Source organism: Brachionichthys hirsutus, chromosome 6, assembly GCF_040956055.1.
Source record: "Brachionichthys hirsutus isolate HB-005 chromosome 6, CSIRO-AGI_Bhir_v1, whole genome shotgun sequence".
Classification (NCBI taxonomy): Eukaryota; Metazoa; Chordata; class Actinopteri; order Lophiiformes; family Brachionichthyidae; genus Brachionichthys; species Brachionichthys hirsutus.
In genome coordinates this window covers 8,709,731-8,724,780 of record NC_090902.1, presented here as the reverse complement: position 1 = coordinate 8,724,780, position 15,050 = coordinate 8,709,731, and positions in this window count along the sequence as shown.

Sequence of the window (15,050 nt, the reverse complement as noted above, 5' to 3'; positions counted from 1 at the left end):
CCTAAAAGGCTCATCGCTCATCGTCTGCTCGTCTGTCTGTCCTGTACAAATCTGAAACCAGCAAAGACGGCAGACTTGTTTCAGACCCCTAAATTTGGCGTGTTCTCATTGCGGTCTCACGGATAGCATTGGGTTAAGGCAGCTTTTAGCTCGTAGCTTAGCATCCCCTGTAGGTGTGGATGCAGCACCGCTACATCAGGTCATTCTGTGGTGCTGAGGCCCTTTGCGTGGTCACGGCCTCCCGTGGTGCTACTATCTACACCTGACTCTGGTGCATTAGCTACTAACAACCCACAGACGCCTCAAGAACCAGAGATCAGCCTGCAGTTTGTAGTGGAAGACTTTAAAGGACAGACTTGTAAGAAACAGAGCAGTTACCATCCTTTTTTTGCTGACTGTTTCACTTCAGCTTGTATAGTTGTTCAGCTCATCTTGTGCTTAGGAGCTCATCTGGCCCATTTGCCAACATTATTGGTCAGAGAGGGGGGGGCATAGGATGTGGGCTGATGGGCAAAGTGATGAGGGACGTGTTGACATCGTTTCTTTTTCGTTCTTTTTTTTAGGCAGAGAGCGGGTAATGGCTGAAACGCGTGTAAAACCAGCATTCCTCTCACTGCAAGCTTACACACATAGAACGGATAATTTGCAGACAGACCTGTAGCACTGTTTCTGAGGCCAGTAGTAGATTCCCCCCCCCCCAGCCATAAATTCCATACACGAAAGCAGTGTTTTTCTTTCTCACTAGGGTTTGTACAGAATAGAAATCTAGACTCAGCCTTTACATGATTGTATATGAACCACAAAAGACCTGTTTTTCTGGCGTTTTTTGTACTAAGAGTAAATTATGATCAGATTTGAAACAGATTGTATTGTAATCTATGGCTAAATTTTTATCCAGTTAATATTAAGATGAATTGATATTACCAGCTTGTACAAAAGACGTAAGAAGAGGTTGTTCAAGGTGTTCGCTGTCACTACTTTGCACTCCTTTAAAGATGAACTGTAATTAATGTATCAGTATTGTTTTATTGCATTGACCCGGACCAACCCCCACCCCGATTAGATTTGATGGCACATTGCTGCGAATGTAAATAGACATGGTGAACTCCGCCTGTTGCTTGCTGCCCCATTGATGAAGCCATTGATTCACTCTGCTGCCATCATTTTTGACAAAGGATGAGCTGCAGCCCAACAATAACTCTCTTCTGTCCATCGATTGACCACCAGACAAATTCCACATTTTCAGCAAAACATTGTGCCTCACTGTAGCGGTTGTTGTCTTGCACTATTTACATATGACGAACACCTGAACAACCTTTTCTCCTTTTATTTTTAAATACTGTTGAGACATTTGTGAAGATTTTATGTCCTTTTATTGGGTTTTGTTAATGCTGATTTCCTTTTTTATGAGCCGTGACGACGTTATGATGATGTGTATATCCTTTCTATTCACTGAGCTCTCTAGTAATCAGGTATGTTTTCTCCTCACCCTAAGGAACATAAGTAGGACGTCTTCATTTAAGTCTTATCATCTGGATTTTGTTTTGCTCCTTCTTTGTTCCATAGCACCTTCACAGATCTCAAATGCGTAGCTCCTTTCCTAGCCATGAATTTTTAATCTCCTGAAGCCTATCCATCCGCCCCCCCCCCCTCACTTTTCCTCTTGATTGTGTATTTTTAAGACCCTTTTGCTCAGTTACGTTGTCAAGTTCTCTCACCTTTGTCACCGCAGCTATAGTGCCATTTGTGGACCCTCGATGTCTCGTTTTGGAAATGTTTGTAGCTATAAATCAAATGTTACATCCCAAGCAAACAAGATTGTCATTTGTGAGAGGATTATTTCAGTGGCCGCGCTTTTACGCAGATACAACTGATAAGCACCGAGCAGATTGAAATGAAGCTTCCCTCTATTTTCATCAGATTAGCAAATAAAAAAATCTCATTACTTTAGGGTGTATTCAAAGCAAGAGAAGTAAATGGGAGGTTTATTCTTTAGAGCAAGGACTTGTATCCTATTTTCTTCCCACGTTTGTTTTTAGCTTTGTTGTCAAATGAAAACCAATTTGTCCACTTGGATTTCCCCTGAATGGCATTAGCATTGTAGATTTAAAGGCTAGCTTTTTTTTTTTTTTTTTTGTAAAGTGTGAATAAAAGATGTCTCATGTTTCCTTTCTAAACAAATATTGAATTGTGCTGTTGTGTAAATCATGAATTTCAATGGCGGTGTTATGTTTGCATTGTTTTTGCTTTTACTCGGTATATATATATATTTGTTTTCTTCCATATTCTCTTAATTCCCACCACAAACTAAAACCTCTCTAGAAATCATGGTGTTGTCTTGATGGGTTCATTAGAGGAGTTGAATGTTCCTTATGTAGCCTCAGAATGAAGGATGCTTATTGGAGGGAAAAAAAAAACTTTGAGCACAGGGATTTCCAGTTCTTGTTTTCAGCTTAATTTAGGATTTTGCATGGCACAAACTGGAGCATGCTAGTGCCTGTAGTTCAGGACTGGCCGACACTGTTCTGACTGGTGTTTGTCAGACCAAGCTAATGGCGTTCCACTCAGCGCTAGACTGGTCCTGTGATTATTTTCGGTACTACTAGTGGTCCATCTCACTCTTCTTGTGCATCAGTGGTTAAATCAGTTACATTAGCCAGCTACTAGTGATAGTCTCTGATTTAATGGCTGAATCATTTTCATTGTTGTCTTCCCCTCCTCTTCATCACACTGTTGTTAAACCAGACGATGGGTTCTGACTTAAAATCGGGGAATCAGCCGCCATGTCGCCCCATAATCCTCAGTGATCCCGCCCTTGTGCTTTTGACTGGTGCATTGGTTAAGTCAGCTAGCTAGTTGTAGTGACCCCCCCCCCCAGGCTGCCTCACCTTGTAATGATGCATAACCAAGGCTGCTTGTAGTTCAGTTCTCTCCTTGCAGAGTCGTTTCTCTCACCAACCAGTCGGGTTTTAAAATCCAAACCATATTTGTGAAGTATTTGGGCTGTAAGGAAGCGAGGTACTTTTGTCCTTTCCCTTGAATCGCATGAACGTGTTGCATCACATTCACACTCATCACTTCTGTTGGGGTTTGGCGACTCGACTCATTTCAAATACATTCATTTAAAAAAAAAAAAAAAGGGAAGAAACAAACTTGGCAATAATCCCCAGAAACACGGTCCTTTAAATGGCTTTTAAAATATTTGTATTTCCTCTAGAAATGTAGCTGTCATCTTTGTTTACTTTCTGCATTATACTTTTGAACTCCAATTTTTTTTAGTTTGTTTTGTTACCCGAGCACCTCTTGGATTTCCTTTCCCTCTTTTACCCGTCCATCTTGTATATTTACTCATCTTCTCCTCCCTGCTGATTTAGTGGTAGTTGTTCAATGAACAGGATTGTCTATCTGTAGTCAGCCGAGTACATATATTGATCTGTGTCACTGTGTTTATGCACTGGACCAATTATTGTTTACCATTCATGAAATACCAGCAAAAAAGGAAGAAAAAAAACAAATCACGAAACACTTGCACAATGTTGTGGAATGTCCATCAACCCAGATGAGAAATCAAGGCAGCTGTTTTCAAATCGATACGTACAGTTTTAAGAGACTGAATGGTAAACAATGCTTTCTGTTGTAACCCTTAGGCGTCCTCTTGATTCTCTTTGGACTAGTTTCATTTGTTTATTTTTTTTCCCCGTTTGACTGCAGGTTCTGCTCGTTTCATTTACACCTACCTATGTATTTTCCTACTTCTGGTTCTGAATAAATTCTATATTATCTGTTTCAAGCTGTGTCACTTATTATTATTCTCTCTGTTCCTGTAATGCTTCGTTTTGCCTACTTCTAAAAAAAAACCCAACAGAATTCTAACACGAGCTACAATGAGGTTTATCTTTTTTCTTATCGATGCTTTTAGTCTTGTGGCTATTGCCTCATATTCCAATCCATAGTGCAGCTTTCCAATTGTGACATTCAAAGTGTGCAGCTTTCTGTTCAGTCCGTTCTGCTGCAGCTCAATTAAGGCCTGGAAAATCAGTGGGTGTTTGCCGAAATAAAAACAGCTCTGTGTTAGGCCGGTGGGTAACATAGACCGTCTTTAGTTAGGGAAGCCTCTGTCAGCAAGTAGCAACCCCCCCCCCCCCCCCCCCCCCCTCTAAAGTGTCCTCTTGCTGACCTTTTCACTTTCCTCCAGTGCGACAAATGTAAAGAGAATTTGTCATTGGGGAGCAATTTGAGGCTTAGTACTGTGCTTAAAATTGCCTTGGGATCGCAGTTTGTGCATTACCACGTTCAGACACACGGGGGAGCCAAATGATCACTACAGTGTCGGGCAAGTGCATCCTGACGTCGGCCGGATTAAAAGGAGGTTTCAATGGTTTAAAACCAGTATGATCAAACCATCGATTTTAGAATCGATTTTATCAAGCAAAAAACAACACATGTGTTGCTTTTCTCCATCATGCAGTTATTGCAGTTACCTACGGTTCATTTTAGAAGGCTGCATTTTAATAAATTTGACCTCCTGCAAGGATAATGTAATTTGTTTATGATCAGATCAGCACATTTCTTTCAGCCAGTCTATTCTGGTTTGCTTCATAAATAGAATATACTTCCGTCCTTGTGTGGGTAAAGATGAGTGAAACACTTCAAAAATCTGTTAAAGGCGGGTGCATGGGATTTTGTGAAGAACTTTAATATGTACTGTAGATAGTTTGTGAATTTGTGCCCAATTTCTGGAATGATTCTCAATTAACCTTAACCCTTACCAGTGCGACGTCACAGAACGCTTGGCTAATAATATTTGCTTAAAACAGATGGGCGGCAACATTTTGCAAAACTGTCCCACTAAAATGCTACGGATGTGTCCATGGAATTACCAGCTAACAGCTGCAGGTATTTGAGCCATTATTTCACCTCCATAAAATAGCTGGATGTAATGAAGTCAATGCAGAATAAACATGAAACTCACAATGAGGTGGAAGCACATGTTCAACAGATGACAATCGAGACAACTGATAACACGTTGCACAGAAATCATGAAGAACAGATCCATATTCACATGTAATACTTAACAGGTGTCAGTAGCTCTGTCGGTTTATGTAATACTAAAAGAGCTGCAAGGTCTCGTATTATTACCCTGAGATGAACTCTAACAGGAAATAGGATTCCTATACCTACTTGTACTTGCGTGCGAGGGCTGCGTGGGTTCTCTCCGGGTTCTCCGGGTTCTCCGGCTTCTTCCCACAACCAAAAACATGCAAAATTAGGCAAATTGGTTACTAAATTGTCAATAGGTTAGTGTGAGTGATTGTCTGCCTTTGTGTGACCCCACGATGAACTGGCGGCTTGTCCAGGGCGTACCTCGCCCGTTGGCTATTGGGATAGGAGGAGAATATCCTAGATTTAGAGAAACCTTTCCAACTAGGGGACACGGGCTAATGCTTGTTTTACATTTTCTTGCAAGTCCGGTGAAAATGTCCCTTTGTGTTGAAGTAAAGAGAGAATGAAGGAGAAAACATTGTTGTTCATGTGGAGAAAAGATTTCTCCCCTTTCTGTCGTCTCAGTGATGTAACAGTATCTGTCTCATGTTGACGTGGCAGGATGATTGCTCAGCCTGTAAAGTCCTTTGCAGATGTGGACGCTCTATCTCTCCTCTTGTTCCTGCTTGTTTTCTTCCGTCTCAGTGTCCTCCGTTATCGCTCCTCCCTTAAGCGTGTTTATCCCTTTCCTCTGGAGTTCCCACCAGTGTCTCTGAGTGTTTGTTCGCGTGACTATGAGGCCAGTTGCATGTGTGATATTCTGCCAACTCCTACCATCACACTCTCAGAATACTTCCTTGGGTTCCACTGTTTTGTATTCAAGCTGTTAAACTTGTAACACTCAAAACCATTACAAACTCCACAACTGAGCATGTCAAAAGTAACTCTGTGTGTGTGTGTGTGTGTGTGTGTGAACGGAACCCTGGACCATCAACTCAAACATCGACCTTCCTAAAAATTAATCCTGAAAATCCTCTCATCCTGAACACGATCAGTGAACGGAAACTATCAAACCATTTGAGGCACATGACAAGATATTTTGCAGTAAAGGGCATTCCACCTGAGCATACAGTATGTGTTCCTGTGAAACAGGACGTGCTTGAGTGTGTGTGTTTTATTACGCTTGTTAAACTGAGGGGTGTGTGTGTTTTCTTTTTGTGCTATTAGAGAGAGGAGTGAGTTATTGGCCGGGCTGCAGCAGCATTGGATGGAGGATGTTCACTGTAAAACACCAGAAGCTAAGTTCACCCCAAAAAGCCTCTTTAATTCCTCTGAACTGAAATGAACTTAAGTTATTGGGCTGCCATGAGTTGTTTCAACATGAAAGCAACTGAGGTAAATTCACTGACACAGTAAGTATAACAAACAAAAACATGAAGTATCAAGTTGCCATGCTGGCCAAAAGCCCGGTTAAAAAACAGAGTTCTAACAGTGCAGTCTGCATGTTCTTACCCTATCAGCATGGGTTTTCTCTGGGTTCTCTATGTGAATGTGTGCGTGAGTGGTTGTCTGTCACTGTGTGGTCCCGCGATGCACTGGCGACGCATTCGGGGTGTAACCCGCCTCTTGACTGTAGCAAGCTGGGATTGACTACAGCAACATGGATCCGTGTCCCGCAAAGCAAAAAAGCGGAATAAGATGGATCAAAGGATGGATGGATGGATGATCGGCAGATATCAAATCAGAAGTAAAACTACTAAACTCCATAGATTAGCTCATCCTTAGATTAGATGATTCCAGTGTTCTAGTGTTTTGCAGTGTGTGTGTGTGTGTGTGTGTTAGGTCTTGTTCCAGTAAGAGCAGGGTAGGCAGGTGGCAAACCAGCCAGATGTGATGTATTAACTGAAGTCATTGGTTGTCTGCTGTCCAGAGAGGCTAAACTCCCCAGACAAATGAATATAAATGAACATTACCCAGAAACATAGCTCCAGCTTTGATCTAACTCTAGTGTCGTTTTCACATGCTCAAAGGGAAACGCTAAAAAATCTCAAGTCCCTGTCCCTGTCCAGTCCTTTTTTCCCTGGTCCCTTATTATGACTCATCCAATGGATTTCAAGAGCTGAGTTTTATTGCTATAATTCAGGACGAATCTCTACTAACATAAGACGTCATGTGCTGTTTACGTAAGTGGTTATCATTTTGTTTTTTATGTCTGCACGAGGCAGACGGACTCCAAACGTGAGCATGTTTTCAGCAGTTTGGCTTTGCTGCTCAATATTTTTTGAATTCATGTTTTCAGCTGTGAACTAAAACCAGCTGCTGTCACTGGCCCCCCTCATTGAACCTGCGAGCCTTCAAGATAACGGAGCCCTAATTGTTCCTTGATGCTGCAAAAGTAGATAGGGTGTGAGTACAGGAGTGAATTCAACAATCCTAAAGGCAGACTTAGTGATGATTTCTGGGAACTATTTGACCAAATTGTTTGATGTATAAGCTAAAGAGTAGCGTGACCCCTCACATGCATAAAGCCCTGGTGATACAACCGATGCAGGAAATATGCTATCAAGAATATTCATATTTTCTCATCCCATGAGGTAGACTGTCAGAAAAGGTGTGACTGAAGCACAAGCTTAAGTGAGATGGAGGACTTACAGGCCAAGTAAAATACATTCCTGCAAATGCACACATGAAGACTCCCTCCAGAAGAAGAACCCCCCCCCCACCACCACCACTACCAATATAAATGATCCACAAAGAGCACAGAAAACAAAGCTGTGTGCTTGTGAAGTCATGCCAGCAGCTCACATCACACATTCTGCAAAAAGAAAACCTTGATTATTCTCATAACACAGCGCTTTGTGCTTCCTGAGTTTATTTGTGCTCAAAGTGTGAAACGTGCAATGATCTGTCCGCTTGGCGCCGAGCTGCAAATTCTTCATGGAAAATGCTTCCCCTCTTGCTCTGTGGGACCAGACTTACCTGGAGTGGAAGGGGAAGGGAGGCCTTCTCTGCAGATGCCCCAAAATAAGAGGTGAGAACTGGACTCAGCTCAGCTTTTGTCTCTCCGTTTTTTGTTAATGAGTCTCGTTGCGTGGAGCATCAGCCCACTGAACACAGTCCACTGGTGCAGGATCGTAACCCCTCTCTCCCCAGTGAGCTGCCTCCTGCTGCCAGTCTCCCTCCCTCTCGCCTCCTTCTCTCTTCAGTGCTGGCAGCGAGCTGTGGAACATTCGTCTGTCACTCCGGGGCCGTGAACTCACATCTGTGGGTCACAGGCTGCAACAAAAAACGGGAGTAAGAGTGTGACGACTCCTCTTTGTTGCTTTGATTGTACAGTGTGTGTGTGTGTGTGTCTGTGTGCACAATTGAGAGGAGACACTGAGCACTATAACCCCAGATTAGGCAAATATATTTGTGTTACAAGAAAGAAAACAAGATTTCTTCAAGATTTAATCAGAAAGAGCATCATTTTGTATATTAAAGGATTTATACAACTCATGTCTGCACAGTTATTTCTGGAACTGTTTTTTATTTATTTATTTATTTTTAAAGTTAGGCAAGATGTCCTTTAAAGATATCCTGAATTCCTGGAATCAGTGTGAAGTAGCAAGGCAACCAGCAGAAAGAAGTTAAAAACGGACAACACCTTTATTGACCTTTGTTAAAGTGGATGGAAATGACTGCTCCAACTAAAGGTGAACGTGAAATTAGCAAAGTATGTTCCTCTATGTGTCACAATGAAACAAGGAAAAATATTTGGAGGACCAAACATCAGCCTTTATATTGAACCTTTCTGTATTGATCTAAATGTTTTTAACGTTATTCATGTTGTAGTTCTTGAATTATAAAATCTCTGTAAAATGGATTATTAAATCACTGAATTATAAACAACAATCAATACCAAGCACATATTTATGAACACGCATGCTGATGAATAGGCTTAGCCTGCTCGCTGTCATACAATCCACGACGGGATGCTCTCGCTACTTCTGCCACAGTTTAAGGGTGGTTTTTACTTCAGGCTTGTTCTCAACACTCGGGCCAAACTTTTAAAGGTATCCCTTTATGCATGCATGCGTTCCCCTTCCTGTCTGACACAAACGTATGTTTGTGATCAGGGCCGGCCTGGCCTGTAAGCAACCTAAGCAGCTGCTTAGGGCCTCCTGACCAGTAGGGGGCCCCCCGACCTGGCAACCCTATTTTGCATGATGCAGGGAGTGCTGTGTGCAGTGTGCGCGAAAACTGCAGCGCCTACCAGTAATCTTGGCAGCTATCCTGTTTGGGTGATTACAAGCTGGCAACCTACAGAGTGACGTTGGACCTGACCTTGGACGATTGGTCAGCCTTTATTCTAAGCAAACTAGTCATCACGTCTCGGAGAATTTATCCGTTAGGTGGCGAATAACGGAAGAAGAAAACAGTCGCAAGGTAAATATTTAACGTTGTTTTTTTTTTTTTTTATATGACTGTTTTTTTCGTTCGCTGTGCGCGACAATGCAATTTTTATTTTTTTATGCAAACTCCATACTGGGGTAACGGATGGTTATTTATGTTACACGTGTTTTCTTTGTTTGTTTTGCTGTGTGGTGATTGGAGCAGGTGTGGTAGCGAGCACCTGTGGGGCATTGGCCGCTGATTGGGTTGCAACTATATCATATCAAAGCAGATAATTATCGGTATAATCATGTTAAATTTACAGATCTAACCTGTGTCCATTATCCACACGTGTCTGCCTAGACACCCAAAACAACAAAAAAAAAGTTTTATCCACTCCCAATCAGAGGAATTTGGGCTCATTCAGTTCAGGCCTGAGCGATAATTCAGACCAGATCCTGTCAATACACACACGTGGAGCACGGGTGTTAGAGATATGCGGCTGACACGCTTTCAAAACACTGTGTGCCGGGTTGAGAGTGTGTTGGGTGGGTTAGTTCAAAAGAAGAAAAACAGTCTGGTGTAAACGGAACATTTCATCTCGTCTCATCTGACTGTTTTTTTCTTATGAAATGAAACATTTCACATCTTCAAGCTATGAAATATTATTTAAATGAAGCCATAAAAAAGTATACTATAAAAGTAAAGAGTTATGAGCCGTAATGTCACAAGTAGAATAAACATTTATTTTTCAAATGGATTATCATCAAAATAAAGTTCGGAATTGCTCCTTTAAAAGATTTGACTCAGACACTGATATTATTTTCTATCATAAAAAGGTGATAAAATACACAAATTACATATACAAATAATATATATATATATAACGGCAAAGTCATAACTTTCACAAATAATTAATGCATTTTTATGTATGAAGCCTATAAATCCATCCATTGCTGGGTTGAATGCAAGTTTTTACCACTTATCAGCCAACATATAACCTGACACCAATGTTTCTTTGAGGAATTAAACCGGCATCTAAAATCTGCCTGACTAAATATCAGAGTATAGTTTAATGTGCCCGTGTGCTGTGATTTTAATGAGAGCTTTGATAAGGAATGAGCAGTGGAGGTAGATGAATCTGATTGGTCTCTCAGAGACCTTCACCTGTTGTGTGTGTCTGTGTTTGGCTATATGAAGGCATTTATCTTCAATATTGATCGCTGCTGACCAGACTGTCACTGTGGCTGGTCATTGCTTTCATTTCTTCATTTCACTTTGCAGTCGTCGTTGCTCTATCGCCTGTCGTTTCTACTCTTGCAGCTTCGTGACCATCAAGGCTTGTGTTAATTAAAGCATTCTGCAAAGAGCAGTTTAAGCATGTGGTATTACTGTCACCTTCTGATAAAATCTGTGCCAGATCATTACGTTACATCACTCTTGTTATTTAATCTGCGACTCACTTATGTTCAAATAACATGAAGTCTTTGGCGAGGGATCAACTTCCTGCTCGGTGAGAGCTGACAGGCCCTGAGCATTCGATCTGGATGCTAAGTAAAGATGCTACCAAGAAGGATGCTCACATTCCACAGACGCTACCAATCCCTCTGATGCTGTGCTATTGTCATCCCATCCAAGCTTGACACTAGAGATCCAGCGTTGAACAGATTAGGTTGTTGTTATGATGCGTTCTTAACGACTGAATGGAATGGCACTATACATGTGATAAGCCAACTCTGTTGAGAAGCAATTGGGGAAGAATTTGCAAACAAGAGGGAGTTATTGTAGGAAGGGAAGGACTGAATTGGGAAGAGATAATGATGCAGCTGCACTGTGAGCTCCTGAGGATTCTGGGAAAAGGGCCTTCCTGTCCCGTTTCAGACATCACATGGTGGCTCTTGGTCATGAGACCAGGTATACGGATTTCGCTGCCGAAATGTACTTGTATCAATGAGAGATTCTGTCTTCACCCTCCATGGTTTATGACCTGATATTGTCCTGACTCTATTTGCAACCCATCCATCAGCCTCTGTGTTTTGAGTCATGGGGGGGGGGGGGGGGGGGGGGGGGGGTGTAATGCAATGCTTTGTGAGGAAACGCATGTTTGAAACCCTGCAGAGGTGAGGCGAAACCTTTTCGATGCTGGACTATTGCAGATGGCAAAAATGGACCGCAGGCCCGCAGAGGCGGGTGGAAATCAAAACTCACAAGATCTGCAAATATGCTTGTGTAACACAGTGACAGACAGCAGACAGTACGACAGCGGGAGCCCCCTGTTACAAAACCAGTAGGGGCACCTGTTCTCACTGCCTCAATGAGCTCTTTAGCTCCTGTCTGCTGAGAGCAGCAGTGTTTGTTGTCAGAAACCAGTTTATTATTTTGACCCTGTGCTCATTCTTGCAGAAATTCCCGTCATTTTCTTCCCATCATTGCCCGTCGCTGCAGCTCCCCACCACCGGGGTAAAGCACAAATACCAAGGCACACTGGCATTCTATCCTCTGACCTCCAACAAGCTGAAAGATAGACGCTAGGAAGCGTGGAGTCAGGGAGGAAGGTGATGGATCGCTCTTAAAGCAGTCTAATACTGTTGCCCTAGTCTTCCAAAAGAGACCAAGTATCTGTCAGGGCTGAATGATGTGACTGGCCTCTGCTGCCATCCCACGGTGTACCCAGGCTCTTGTTTGACTTTTTTTTGTTTGTATACAGTAGAGTAGATATGCTGTATGCGAAGAAAAAAACAAAAGATTGTGTATAAAGTGCACGGCTGAGAGGAATGAAGATATTTAGAGGGGGATGGATGAGGAGATAAGACAAAAAAACAAACAAAAGCAAATGCACCAGGGATGCAGGAGGGTTAGTGTGACATTGAGAGGCGGGGAAGACGCATGTCAACGCAGTGTCTTCCCCAGTGCAGATGTATGTTCCGCAGCTCTTCCCTGGAATAACGATCGCCCTGCAGGCTGTTGACATATGACAGCAAGTAACCTGTCTTAAATGTCGCATTATCGTGCACCTTTGCCCTGTCTCTGTCTTCTAATGCACACAAAGATGTGTTTTCTCATCAATCACTTCATTAGACTCCAGTTAAATTCTGTCATTTGTAAACGTGTGCGTCTTTTCTGTGCTCCATTCTAATTATTGTGTATCCAGGCCACAAACTTTGATCTATATTCGGAGACAGTCAGAGTCCGTGTCCAGAATAGGAACAAGGCGTCGCAATCTTGGCAAAGTCTGACAACTTTGTTCATAAATTATTAGTTGTCTGGGTGAGCCGTGACCTGTGAGGATTTTGGATGAGACCTTTTAGCTGAGATTTCTTTACACCTGTAATCTAAATTGCATACAGGTGGAGCAGGGGAAAGGAGGGACTCCTAAACTTCCTTCATGAGGCAATATTCTGGTCTCATAATTTCTGACTGCTGGATGGAGCAAGGCAAAATTTTGGTTCTTGAAGTTCTTCACTGACCTTATGGGTAATATTTAAACAAAAAACTAAATATATCTGGCCCTGCCGAATACCTGAACTTCATTTTGCTTCTGCTTATTGACCGCTGGAGGTAATCTCACATCACTGTTTGAGATGGACTATTTACAGAGAGCTTCAAATATTTAAATAATGTGATGAGGTTGCCGGAGGAGGATCATTATTCATTTTATCCACATCAAATTCAGAGCACTTGGGGAACAATGGGAATCTCTCCCGCGGGACACAAACCTGAGGAAGCCGAATCTGTTTCCTACTTCTCACAAACATGTTTGCTCCAGACACAGACTTCTGGAACAGGTTCACTTGAACCCCCTTTTTCAAAATGCATAAGAAGTTAGACACAGCAAATTGTGACTTGTGCATCGTCAGTAATTTTTTCAACTCTTGTCTGACTGAAATATTGTGTGTGTCCCCCCCCCCCCAGCCTGGATTCAACTTTCAAATGAAATAAGTACAAAACTTAAAGCACCTTGGCTCCTAAGAATAAGTTGCATCTTGTGTTTATTGCTCTAAGACTGAATTTGAGCTGAATTTTAGAAACAAGATCGGGGAAAGAGTCATCCTATCATAAAGAAATACATGTGTGCAAATACATTAATTTACATATGATGTGCTAATTAGTGTGATTTAGAGGTTTTGACTGGTGTTTCTTTGATCTCAACACAGTCAGGGTAGCTGTTTCCCACTGCTTTAAGTTATCGTGGTTGATTTAATATTCTGACTCAAGATTTGTGATGAAATATGCACTGCTATGACATCATGGAGACGAGAATCCAAGGATCTATGTGAAGGCCCAAACACTCTGCTTTCTGTTTCATCCATTCAGTCAGTGTCTTGAAGACAAGACAAGCGTGATTGTCTCGTCCTCAGCCGCTTATCCAAACACGGGTTATGGGTTTACTCTGGAGCCTATCCCAGCTGACATCAGGCAGGAGTTTGGGGGTACGCTCTTGATAAGTTGCCAGTTTATTGCAGGACCTCATAGATAGACAAACACCTATTCATGCTCACATTCACACCCACGGTCAATTTAGAGTGACCAATTCACCTAAGCTGCATGTTTTTGGTGGTGGGAGGAAACCGGAAAACCGGGAGAGAACATGCAAACACTTCACAGAAAGAAATACTCTCAATCCCGAGACAGGGCACCGGCTGGAATTTGTGTAATGTGGATGCTAGCTCGTAGTGGAATAAACAATTAGCAATTCTGGAAGACTCCAAATGCGGCATTAAAAAATCATGAATCAATTTAAGCTTGTTAAAAATTTCAAACAGAGATTTCATAAAAAATTCACAGGGACCTCTCTCTGTGTCACTTGTAAGTACATCATTGCGTTTGCTGTGGCTGATGAAGGCAGTGTCTGAATGAGCATGGTCTTTCACTTTGGTGTCAAGGACAAATGCCCTATAGGCTTGGTTAATTTCAGTCACTGCATTTTTTATGAAAAACAGTGACTTTTCTATTTTGCATCTCGTCCTTGCATGGCTATTTTTCTTAGTATCTAGATCTTAACTTGAATTGTGCAGGTATGACTCCGCTTATTCACATCAAGCATCCTTTCATCATTTAAGTCCACGCCTTTTAAAGTGAAGTGAGTTCTGTAAGATGTGAGCACTTTCAGACTCTCTCCTGCGCATGCACGTACACATGTTAGCATAAACAACCACACTGATTTCCCTGGTTTCCATGGAAACCGGTGGTGGTGGAACAGAGACTTCAAGGACAGGTACTGCATGTTTGCAAATGAGACTTCTTCAGATCATGCCCATGTCCACTGAGTCATCAGCCCCATCAAATCCCCAACACGCGCTCTTGTTCCATCTTATAAAGGATAAATGGAAGAAATACGAGACTAAATATTACGAGGCAAGACTGTCCTCATAAAGCATAAATAACAAGAGCACTATGACCAGCAACACATGACATTTTGAAGGGGAACCACACATCAACAGATGAATCAAAGAAATAATTGAAAAGGACATACCAAGAATGAAGTCTCCACATTTTCAATTTGCCACATTGTGTGTGTGTGTGTGTGTGTGTGTGTGTGTGTTCATCACAATAACATCCCTCAATTTCACTTTGAGAACTCTGTTGCTGTGGAGTTTTCATCTCAGTCTGCGCCGGGAGGATCTCATCCCTTTGTGGTCACTTGTCTACCGTCCTTCACAGATGTGTGGGTGTCTTTGGAAGGGGACATTAAA